Source organism: Toxotes jaculatrix, chromosome 22 (assembly GCF_017976425.1).
Source record: "Toxotes jaculatrix isolate fToxJac2 chromosome 22, fToxJac2.pri, whole genome shotgun sequence".
NCBI classification, from domain to species: Eukaryota; Metazoa; Chordata; class Actinopteri; family Toxotidae; genus Toxotes; species Toxotes jaculatrix.
The window spans coordinates 9,970,308-9,981,376 of NC_054415.1; the positions used below are offsets into that span (position 1 = coordinate 9,970,308).

At 42.3% G+C, this 11,069-nt stretch overlaps 1 protein-coding gene across 6 annotated transcripts in view; it reads right to left on the bottom strand.

Annotated features, from left to right (window-relative positions):
* Positions 1-10,601, bottom strand: part of foxp2 (forkhead box P2) — a 104,367-nt gene extending 93,766 nt beyond the window's left edge. For 5 of the 6 annotated variants that reach the window (XM_041029849.1, XM_041029851.1, XM_041029847.1 and 2 more), the window contains exons 1-3: positions 10,493-10,601; positions 1,268-1,334; positions 473-544 (exon numbers count right to left, since the gene is read on the bottom strand). The gene's annotated coding sequence lies outside the window, so the exon portion shown is untranslated. Of the gene's footprint in view, positions 1-472; positions 545-1,267; positions 1,335-10,492 lie in introns of those variants that run through there. The other variant, XM_041029850.1, reaches the window with a different exon arrangement.
* Positions 10,602-11,069: the final 468 nt, after the last annotated feature.

The window sequence follows — 11,069 nt, forward strand, 5'->3', positions numbered from 1 at the left end:
TGCAGATCTACAAAGATGCAAGATCAACCAAATAATTAATATTTAAAAGATATTATTATTTGGTATCATCTTTAACTTCACTCATGTGTGTCCATAGTTTAATATTCAGATAAAACAACAGTGTGCTTGAGAAATACATGTCTAGGTCCTAACACAACCCTTTCTAGTTGAAATGTGAGTTGAATAAAAACACATTATATTATGCAAAATGGTAAATTATGTGCAACGTCTTGTATACACCTTCTTCTCTTCCTCTCAGAGTCAGATTAATACCTTCCAGACCATATAATCAATGTTTTTTTTTTAGTACCTGGCTCTGCTGTTTTGTCATTTCAGCACCCAGGACTGTGTTGCTCTAAAGCCAAACCCCACCAACAGTTATGACTGATGTGGCTCATTAGAGTTTATACAATAATCTGGGAGAAAACATAACACCAGGCATGCAAGGACAATGAAAACTACTTTCACTTACCACTTTAGACTTTACAGTGTGTGTCGTCTGCTTTTTTCTACGGGCGCAGTGTGTGCATGTGCATATTTCATCCTAAGAGGAAAAATAGACATTTGGACCAAATGTAACAGCAGGACACTGAAGAAAGCTGCATATCTGCCTCCTCTAGTTTCTGTATAACCAGCATAAAGCAACACACACACACACAAGGCACAATAACATCAGGTTAAAGCTAATATAAACCCTCTTCACTTTATCCTGTTATGTTCTGCTACAAATCTCAATCAAGACATCAACAAAATAAATAAAAAACCTGTTATCCAAGCTTGCCCACATTTGTCGGCCATAATGCATATCATAACTTCTAAGCTGGAGTAGATTGAAAATCCTTGGGGTGTGAAAACCAAACAGGCACAACTGAAAGCTTGCCCAGTGGAGGGGGAATTCTATCAAGGTGGACAAGATGAAGATTTGTTACATTTGAGGGGGAATGGAGCCCCCTTGACCTCCACTAGCTACTACAATAACCCAACACACAGTCGGGCTAACAGTACTGTAATACCACAACCAGAGACACAGTTGGTGTCTTGATGAAAAAAAAAATTAAATTACCGTTTATAATTTTATTCAAACCAGAAAGACTACTTCTTGTAAGACTTTTACTTTGAAAGCTGAATGAGCTTCAGAATATATTGTAGGTCACTGTTAATTTTAACACTGATCCTTGAAGAGACACTGTTAATGCTACTCTAAGCTTTCTCAAGGTTAAGGATTCTTTGACAGATGGACATGAAGAAACCATGTTCAAATACTCACCCTAAGGGAGAGAACTTGCTGTTGTTGTCCGTCAGAGGAATGGAAGGAGTCCAGCGATGTCAGCTATCTGAGATAAGACAAAACAGTGAAGTATACCATTAGTCCAAATCTGTTTCATGACACTCTGATCTTTTTTTTTTTTTTAATGTTTCCTAGGCACATTCAGTGCTGGTGTGGACATGTGTGGGCTAGACTGTGTCTTGCATAACTATTTTCTGTATGGCTTGTAGGTGAAAGCAATAAACTTTGGAACAACAAAGTGCACCTGGATTTTGCTGTGAAGCATAAGTGTGTGTGTGAGTGCATGCACAAACAGGCAAGTACAGTACAGTACAAGCTACACACACACACACACTCTCAAGTTGAAAAGGTGCAGTGCCTGGAAGGCTCAAGCTCTCAACGCCAAGTAAATCACACTGTTAACCTGACACAATTGATTTCTCATGTACTTCCACTGAGCTGTCTGCATCTGAGTACACATCCTATGGCATGCGTATAATTTACAGACCATTAGTATTGATGATTTTTTGTGTTAATCACACAACTACAGCAAGAACGTACAATACCACAAATGCAGCTACAGATTACCTTGGACATTTTTATTGCACATGCATCACATTTAGAGCATTAGGCAAAATAAATTTAATTCGCCTCACAGAGGAGGGTGGTGGAGGCACATTTCTGCTGCCGGGGGCATGAGGGGCACAAAATGGCCTGGATGTTCCTCTCTGAGATTTTTTTTTTTCCCCCCTCCCTTTTATTCTCCCAGAATTCCAATGACCCCTACAGGCAACCAGCGACTGCTGAATCCTAAGGAATGTGCTCTCTGAACTGTACAAAAAGCCCTCAGCTCAAAGAGCACAGCTGAAAACAAAACATGCCAACTGCTATAATTTTTCACTGTTTTGAGTTTGTGGAAAATGTTGCACAGATTGCCGTGCAACATTTACTCAGAGTGGGGTGAGAGGGTTTGAGGAGTGGGGGTGGGCACCAACCAATGAACTGTATGTTGAGGAAAAACAGACATGAAAAGGTTTGACAAGTTTAGAACCAAATAGGGCTTTATGAAATCATATGATTCATTTATATTGTGCACATATACATACTGCACATCATAGAAATAAAGTATATATTTATGTAAAGTGTTCTAAGGATAAAAGTCTAAAAAAAATGAAATGAGATTTTGCAAAAAGCCTCAAAACAAATAGTTTTAAAAACAATTTAGATATAAAACATTATTTCAAGTTAATGCCATTTTACTTCAAATCATTTGCTGGTGAGTAGACTTCAATATCACAGCACCTCTGGGCTGTGCACATGTCATATTTTATTCACTGGAAAAGCATTAGGAATGCTATTAGTCTGTATGACCTCCAATTCGTGGGGATTTACAAATACCACACATACCTTTATGCCAAATATAAAACCATTGGTAAATTCTATCAACTTATAAATATGGCAAAGGCATTCAAGTATTCATGAAGGCCTAATAATGCTATAGGCTGATATTTACATAAAGCGCTCGCGCACTAAGTCAAGATAAACTATTTAAGACCCGGACCACAAATACCTCCACACTGCAGAAAAAGGAGGGTCCTGCGATGAAAGAGGACATTATGCTAACAAGTCAGATTACTGTACACAATAACTTTATCTTAAAAGTAAATACCATCCCTGGTGTTGGAAAAAAGGGGGGGGGCATTATGGAAAGTCACTGGCAATATTTCTGTAGGGACCAAATGCTCCTTATCAGTGTTAGTCGAGCAATTCAGGCCCGCCCGAAGAAAGATGAGTCTTCAAACTCATTCTATTCATGGTCAGACGTGTAATTACCCTCAGCTCACAGTCTAGACGTAACCGCTTTCACAGTATTTAAGACCCCCTATGCAACGCGCGGACGCCGGCTCCTACCACCAAGCCCTGCACGTTAAATCTGTGGGCAGATAAATTAGTGAAGAATGCAATAAAATAGACACAATGAGAGGAACTTTATCCTCCCCGCTGCTAAATGAGATTTCTTTGAAATGCAGATCAGTGGCTCTAGATTAGTGAATTTTAGCTGCTGTCAACATCATAACAAAATACAAATGCGATTGTTCGCTGGTGCCTTATCTCCTTGCTTCCATCTGCTGGCTGGTTATTTACTCCCCCCTGATTTACTATGCAGATCTAAATAAGTCGCATCAAAAGGAGGGCTTACTGCACAATGCCTTCTTAAGCTTCTACATCAAGGTATTTGAAAAACCGGTAGTCACATGAAAAGGCTGCCCATCAAAGGCACATCTCTAATGAACTCTCCTATATCAGAGGGGGCTTGTGGGGCCTGGCTTTAATGCCGTCTGTGTGGTGAGAGAGGAGCAGGCCTACAAATCAGACTCACCAAGCCACAGCAGAGAAGGGAGGAGGAGGACGGAGAGGGGGAGAAAAGAAAGGAGAAACAGGAGGAGGAGGAGGAGGAGGAGGAGGAGGAGGAAGGCCTCAGTTATCAGATGAGATTAGCTCAGCACAGGGACTAGTCTTAGGTCTTTCCATTCATCCATCTATCTCCTAAGTCTAGGTGGAGGAAAGCACTCATAAAAAGACCACAATAGCACTAGATTAGAACAAGTTACAATGGATTAAACTGGATTCGGCCACAGGTTAGTTCTACTATTAAACTAGAAAAGAAAACCAAACGGAGCCAAAAATTCAACATATCATTTCAACTTTAAGGGAACACCTTCAAAGTTAAGTCTAAATGCAGTGTCCTTAAGGCTTTTTATTCAACTGTACTGTGAGGAAATCAAAGAGTATTAATAAGTGTGTGTTAAAAATGGCAAATCAATCCGGTAATCAAAGGAAGAGAGAGATTCTTGGACTGTTAAATAGGGAAAAAAACTTATTCTGCTGACTCCCCTTCTCATTTTCCCCAGGTCTGGAAACAGCTTTGGTAATCTCAAACAGAGCTTTTGCATTACGCTCCTGCAATAACCTTTAATTTCATGGTGTATTTGTTGCATTCAGCGCACAGGCCGGATTACAACCGACAATCTTTAGACTTATACGGAGAAAATAAACTGCATGGAGAGATCATGATCTGTACCCCCCACCCTCCCACCGCCATCATCACTGCCACCATCCAGCTTTGTAGCAGTGTGTCTGGATGAAGGGGAGACCCCCACCAACGAGCATGCAGTTTACCAGTGAACAATTAGCCCCGGAGCAAGAGCGCGCCCGGCACTGGCACATGTGGTTAAGAGGCGTGCGCTGCGGGAGAGCGCCAGATGATGAAGGGATGAGGATGGGAGAAGGAGGAGGAGGGGGAGAGAGGAGAGGACACTGAGGGAGAGAGGGAGGGAGGGAGGGAGGGAGAGAGGGAGGGAGGGAGGGAGAGAGGGAGGGAGGGAGGGAGGGAGGCGTGCGGCGTGTGCCAGACACGCGTGTGCCAGTTTTTGGCTACTGGGCACGTCCTTTGTCATTCACTTGCACATACTCTTCACAGAGAAGATAAAGACAGATAATGGGAGGAGTTACTGCCTCCTCAGATCCAAGACAACTCTGACTCCGAATTTTAGGAGCCCATCCAGATTGAGCTGTAATGTGAAGGCATCCGATGGCTGAGTCGCTTTGCTACAGACACTCCTCGTCCCTCCCCTCACCCCGCCTCGAGCATCTTTCTGCTTTGTAGCATGCCAACTGGGCCCAGTGCCAGTCGCATTTGCAACCACAAGGGACCCTTGTCTTTTTGCCTTGCCTAATGAAATGACAAAACAACAGATTTGCATATGCAGAAACAGGTGTTGTAACAGGTTTGACTCCTTTTGACCCAAGCCGCGTTAAAGAGACAAAATGCAGAGAGAGAAAAAAAAAATATGCAGGAAAAGAAAAAGTTTATGACCAACAGCTGCCTGGAGGTATTTAGGCTCTGATGAGCACTCAAGACTGCACCATCTGCCCCGCTGCTTGCCAGAAGTGACAATCTAAATTAAAAACCACTCATCAAATATAATAAAAATAAACCATTGTTTTGCTGGGTCCATATGTTGTGGCCATTTTATTTCGTTCTCAGAGAGCAGCATTGGAGGCTGAGCTTCAAGGCCCATAGCTGTGATCCAGGGAAAATCCAGAGAGCCGCACAGTAGCCTGTAATTACCCTCCCACCGATCCGCTGTCTTGAGACCAGAGCCCTGCGTCATCCTACACATTATCCAAGTCCATCCTCTCCACATTACAGACGAGAAAACCTAGTAGAGCCAATGTGGTGAAAACATGGCCATTGTTTAGAGTAGGATTATGGGTTGCCATCCAAGAGCACGAGCTAGGTGTTCAGATGGTGAAAGAAGATAAAATCACTACACTATACTTGCCTGTAACTAGATAACTGCAATTATGATTTATGCAAATGTATATTTCCATGCCAGACACAAAAACTGCGGAGTGGAGCACGTGGCTCTGAAGCAACCCAAACATAAAATGATGCGTTCCTGAAAATGTCAAATGTCTCCCCTCCACATTTTGACCAAATGATGTCCTGACCCACAGGGTTTTACTGGAAACATTCCTTTTGTCCTTTGCTGAAAGACAAAGCTACTGTACGACACCCCTGCCCGCCGAGCCCATTCAACACCACTGCCACCACCACCACCACCACCCAACCCCCCAGTTTATCTCCTGTTTTTATTTAGGTGAGCGAGACAGAAGGAACAAACCTGAGACAGTCGTGACCCTGCGTGAGTGTTGTAACCTGGTCTAGAGCTACGCCAGCAGAAGGCAGCACCATATGCCCTCAGCCCCGAGCTGGATGCTCTTTCTGCAGCCTAATGTGCCTGTCAAAAACTGTTACTGTCACGACCCCCCCCCCCCCCCAACATGTTTTTTTTTTTTCCTTACACAACATGTTTGAAATAAACATTTTTTTCCTCCTTTTCTCTCTGTGTCTCTCTTTGTAAAGAGGAAAGGTCCTTGGAGATGTGAGGCACAGTGAACACACTAACTGAGTTTCTAACCAGGATACAACTCGTCAATCGATGCTCTGTGGCCGAAGCTCAGCTGTCAGGGTCATGCGTACATTAAAAACTTATCATTTTTCTAGATCATTTTACTGTGGTTGTCAATTTGAGACATTAACCAGGTTGGAAACATCATTTACTTTTTCCTCACTTGTATTGTCAAACGTGCGACATATCTATCACACCACTAAGAGTCAAATGATGTTGTCATTGCTAAAAGATGCACGAGATGTCTTAATAAAAAGGCCCTTTAAATGCTGCTTGAGACGGCTGCCACTGTGAGCCTCAGCGCTGTCTCACATGAGGTGTTTACAAGTGACAGGCTGATGGCTGAATGCAGTCTGAGCCACAGTGACCTTGCCTTTTACCATGAGTGACCTTCTATCTTTAATTCAGGGCAAGACCCCAAAACCAACACATTTTTTCACAGCAGAACACTGTCCATCTGACCGTGACTTGAATAAAAGCTGCCATGCCTTCACACCACACTGACCAGCAAGTAAACATGCAATTGTTAACTCAGCAAGGAAGGATAAAAAAAAAAAAAAAAAAATATGATGGCAAAAAAAATTAAAAAAAAAAATAACAAAAAACGATGCAAGGTCTGCGGCTGCTGTCGGTGTACTGTGATTCAAATGAGTACATAGTTTATTTGGATAAACAGACTCATAGGTCAGCTAGTGTTACAGGCCAAGCTTATGGCAGTTTGGAGTGTCAGCTCAACGGGAGACTATTAAGTACAAGGTCACGGTCAAGACTGTGGTGCCAAGAGGTGAACTCTAAACCTTCAGAGAAGGCATGAATTATTTTACATAGCTTTAAAGAAATATTGTTCACGCAAACCAAAAGTTTGTTTTATAACTCTGCATGAATATCCCTCTCTCCATTTCAGAATCTGACACACGCACAAGCCAAAAGCTACACTCTTTGGCTTGTGTGAGTCGGGTCATTTGTTTGCAGCTTTAGAATCATCAGATATTTGCAGGATATTTTGACACTTGATTGTTTTGCTCTAGGTAAACATATAACCACACGGTCTTTTTTTAAACTAGGACAAGTAAACATGAAACCCATAAGGATGAACTCAAACAAATTCTACATGTGGCTATGAACTGAGATGAAACAAATGGCCAGTGTGAAAAAGGAACAGACTGACTCTTTCCTCAGATAGGTCTTAACTCACCCCTGTGTGGGCAGTCTGCAATCTCCTTTCTAATCCTCATCCCCTGACCCCACCCTGCACAGCTTTCTCCGGCCAAACAGTCACAACGTCTCTTGCTCGACAACAGTGTCGAAGTCGGGCTTAAGAAGTGACCCAGAGCGTAACTAAAAAAGTCTGAGCTGTCTCAAGACTCTTAGTAACTGGGGCACACAAAACATCATTACTGTGATGTGGATAATTACAGTGCAAAAGGGTGGCCTCTTAAGCATGTAATACACTCTTTTATCTTGAGAAGTCAATCTTTCCGAGGCTGACAGCTTGCAGCATATGATCCTGGTAAACAAATACTTTTGCGCGGCACAAAAGTGCCATTAAAGGCCAAAACTGTCAACACAGATTCCATTCTTACGTGGGGGAGGGAACTGAAGTGGGAGGGAGGGGGAGAAGGGGAGGAGGAAAAAAAAAAAAGAAAGGACTTGATCACTTCTGGTTGCTTTAACTTGCATGGAGGTTGTCATGGAAACATTTCTATGAAGTTGACGGGGATAAAACCTGAACATTTGCCATCTAATTGCCTTAAGCTTAGTAACAGGGCCAAGTTAGCAATATGTGAAAGTACACTGTGTAGGTTATGTGGATGGGCTCAGCGAGATGTTTAGAAAAGTGACGCTGGTGCACCACTCCCCTGATTTTCTTACCCATTCCCATATTCCCCCCACCCACCCAAAAGCAGCAACACCTCAAGGGTTGAGCGAGCAGTCTGTTTCATTACAGAGGTGTTGGGGGATGGGTGATGGTGCAATTCAAAAGCTAATCCAAAAGTGAGCAAGTGTTTCATTGCCTTAGAAGTAGTAGGACTGAAAACAGAATTGATGTGATCTGTGCATAAAATCCACTTTCTGGACTTTTTCCTTAACTGCACCTTGTCATCTTGCAGGCAGCCTGTACTGTCAGTTCGGGCGAGTTTCTGCATTCACAGCAAACGCAAGCAAAGTTTTCACGAGACCCTGAGAATTCCAAACACAAAGCATTTTCTGCCTCAGCTCTGCTGCAAGCAACAATTTCCACATCTTAGATAAAAATCATGCATCAACCAGTGTTCACTGAGCTGAAAGCTGAATCTTAATTTTGATAAATGATTGAAACGTATGACAGGGTATACACATTAATCCTGTGGAGGACATTCATTTTCCTATTACCATAATGTAGAGCACGACCGCCCGATGATGAATGCAGCAATCAAAAAATGGACGCAGAGTGGGGAGAGTCGGGGTAATAAGTGCACTGCTCCCAACAACGGTCAGTCTTGGAGGGAGACTAATGGCAAGTCTCTCTCCATCTCTCTCATTGCCTTGGGAGGAAAAAAGAATGCATCCTGTTTTACAAAATCAAGTGACCTTACTTACCGCACACGCCACCCTGACAACAAGTAAACAAGAAGGTATGGACTGTTTCAAACACGCTTTAAGAAATGATTACTGGGGAACTTCAACAAAGGGGCTGATTGTGCACTGTCGCTGACATATTTCACTAGGGGCATTTATTGCCGCCTGGCCTTTGAAGAGTGAGAGCTACTGAGTGAGGGGGGAACTGGCCCACACCTGCATAACCGAGGAGGGAACACCTGTGCACCCTGCGGCTTGAACAAGGAGGGTCGATCCAGCTAATCCAGGGGTGAAAGCTGATCAGAGGACAGGCCCGAAGAGTTCAGCAGCTCCCACTACCTTGTTAGCCTTTCTTTGCAAAAAAAAAAAAAAAGAAGTTACATCTATTGATTTTTTGGGGGCCACAGTGATTGCAAGAGAACAGTGGCAAGACACAGAGAGTGAAATTGAGGAACTCAGCAGAAGCTTTTATGAGCTTTTGGTGTTACGCTTAATTAGGCAGAATTTTAGGTTAATCATCATCATGAAAACCGATATGCTACCAGCAACTCTGTTTGTTTCTGGACAACGAAAAAAGATGGGATATAAAAATGGAGCAAGCAAGCACGGTAAGGTGTTGACTGCTGATAACCATAGCTACTGATCGTGCAGATACTGTGATGATGCAGATAAAACATTGAAAACTGATCGTTTTAAACAACTACAGCCTACGCTTTTGAAATCTAATTGCATTTTTTTTTTAGTGTATAAACTTGAGCACAAGAAACCGAGACAGTGGTTTTTAAAACTAGGAGCATTAACAGAAAAAAGTATATTCAACCCCAGTGTGTCAAAGGTGATAGCATCATGGATAAAACACTAAAGGATTTTTTAAAAAACTGCATTCATCTTTGCTTACTTGATAAATAAGAAAATTAGGATGCCACTTAGATTTAATATCTATCTGTCTATATATATATATATATATATATAAAGATATATATAACGATATATACTACATGTAATTTATTCCCATTTTACTTTTGGTTTTAACCATTATTGCAACATAGCAATGAATTACAGCAAACACTAAATAGGTTGTAAAATAACTTTAAGTAACATTAATATAGACGTAATCTGGCATTATATGTTGTTAAAGGCGCGTTGAGTTCAAATAAAAATCTAACTGGTCAATTATCAATAATATGACCTAATTTAGCCCATATCTGTACAGAACACGCTTTAAACATTTGTTTTCAAACAAATCATTAAGCACTTGGTGGTAAATAATAAACAATCGCTTGCGGGCTACAATTTGCAAACCGCAATTATAAACTGAATTAAAGGTCACAATATGCAGGAGACAATAAGACGGCTTTTTCCCCCCTCAAAGTCAGTGTTCAGCGTCCAGACCAGGCAAAGCTTGGACAGTGCTGGTCTGAGGCTCCTGACATAAAAAAAAAAAAACCCACAGGCGAACACTCTGCCAGGTGAAATACGTTAACAGCTGCTCGGTAATTAAAAAGCACAGGAAGTCCACAACGCAACCTATAATGTAATATAATAATGTTGCAAGACCAAGTTGCAACGCGCAGGACAACACAGGACAAACTTGTGGCCGGCGGTCCCACTTCCTAATTCAAGTGCAGTGGACAGACAAGTAAAGTCAAAGAGTGCGGAGAGAAATAAGCTCTTGGGCTGAAAAACTTACCGCAAAAAAATGGCAGGTATATTTCCCTCACGGTAAAAGTCAAAGGGACACACCAGGTGAGAAGTCGTCGTCCTCTATACTTGCAGAGATCTTCGCACGTGACTGTCCAAGTTCACCATAACGCAGGGAAAATGAACAACAAGCTGCAGAGTAAATAAAAAGCTCAAATATTCCTCCGCTGGGCACCGCTGTCGGAGACACACACACACACACACTCTCTCTCTCTCCTGCTGTCTCCCGTCAACGCCGCTGTTATTACTAATGCAACAGAGGGAAAAGCAGTACACTTAGTCCTGTTTGAATGACGCGCAATGCGAGGAAGAAGCGGCTTGTTTTTTTTTCTCTCTTTTTTCTTTTCGTTACGATTCAAACACACATCAAGCCGTATCCCAGCAAGCAAGTATATTTGGGACTAGAAACCCCCCCCCCTCAACCCACCCCACCCCCCCAGGGGAGGCACTTGCTTGTGCGCGGAGGTGTTGTTATTTTTGGGCGTACTGCGACCCCGTGTGACGTCAGGGCCACCTACTATGTAAACAAAAGTATTTTTTAAAAGTTTGTTTTTTCCTTTTTTTTG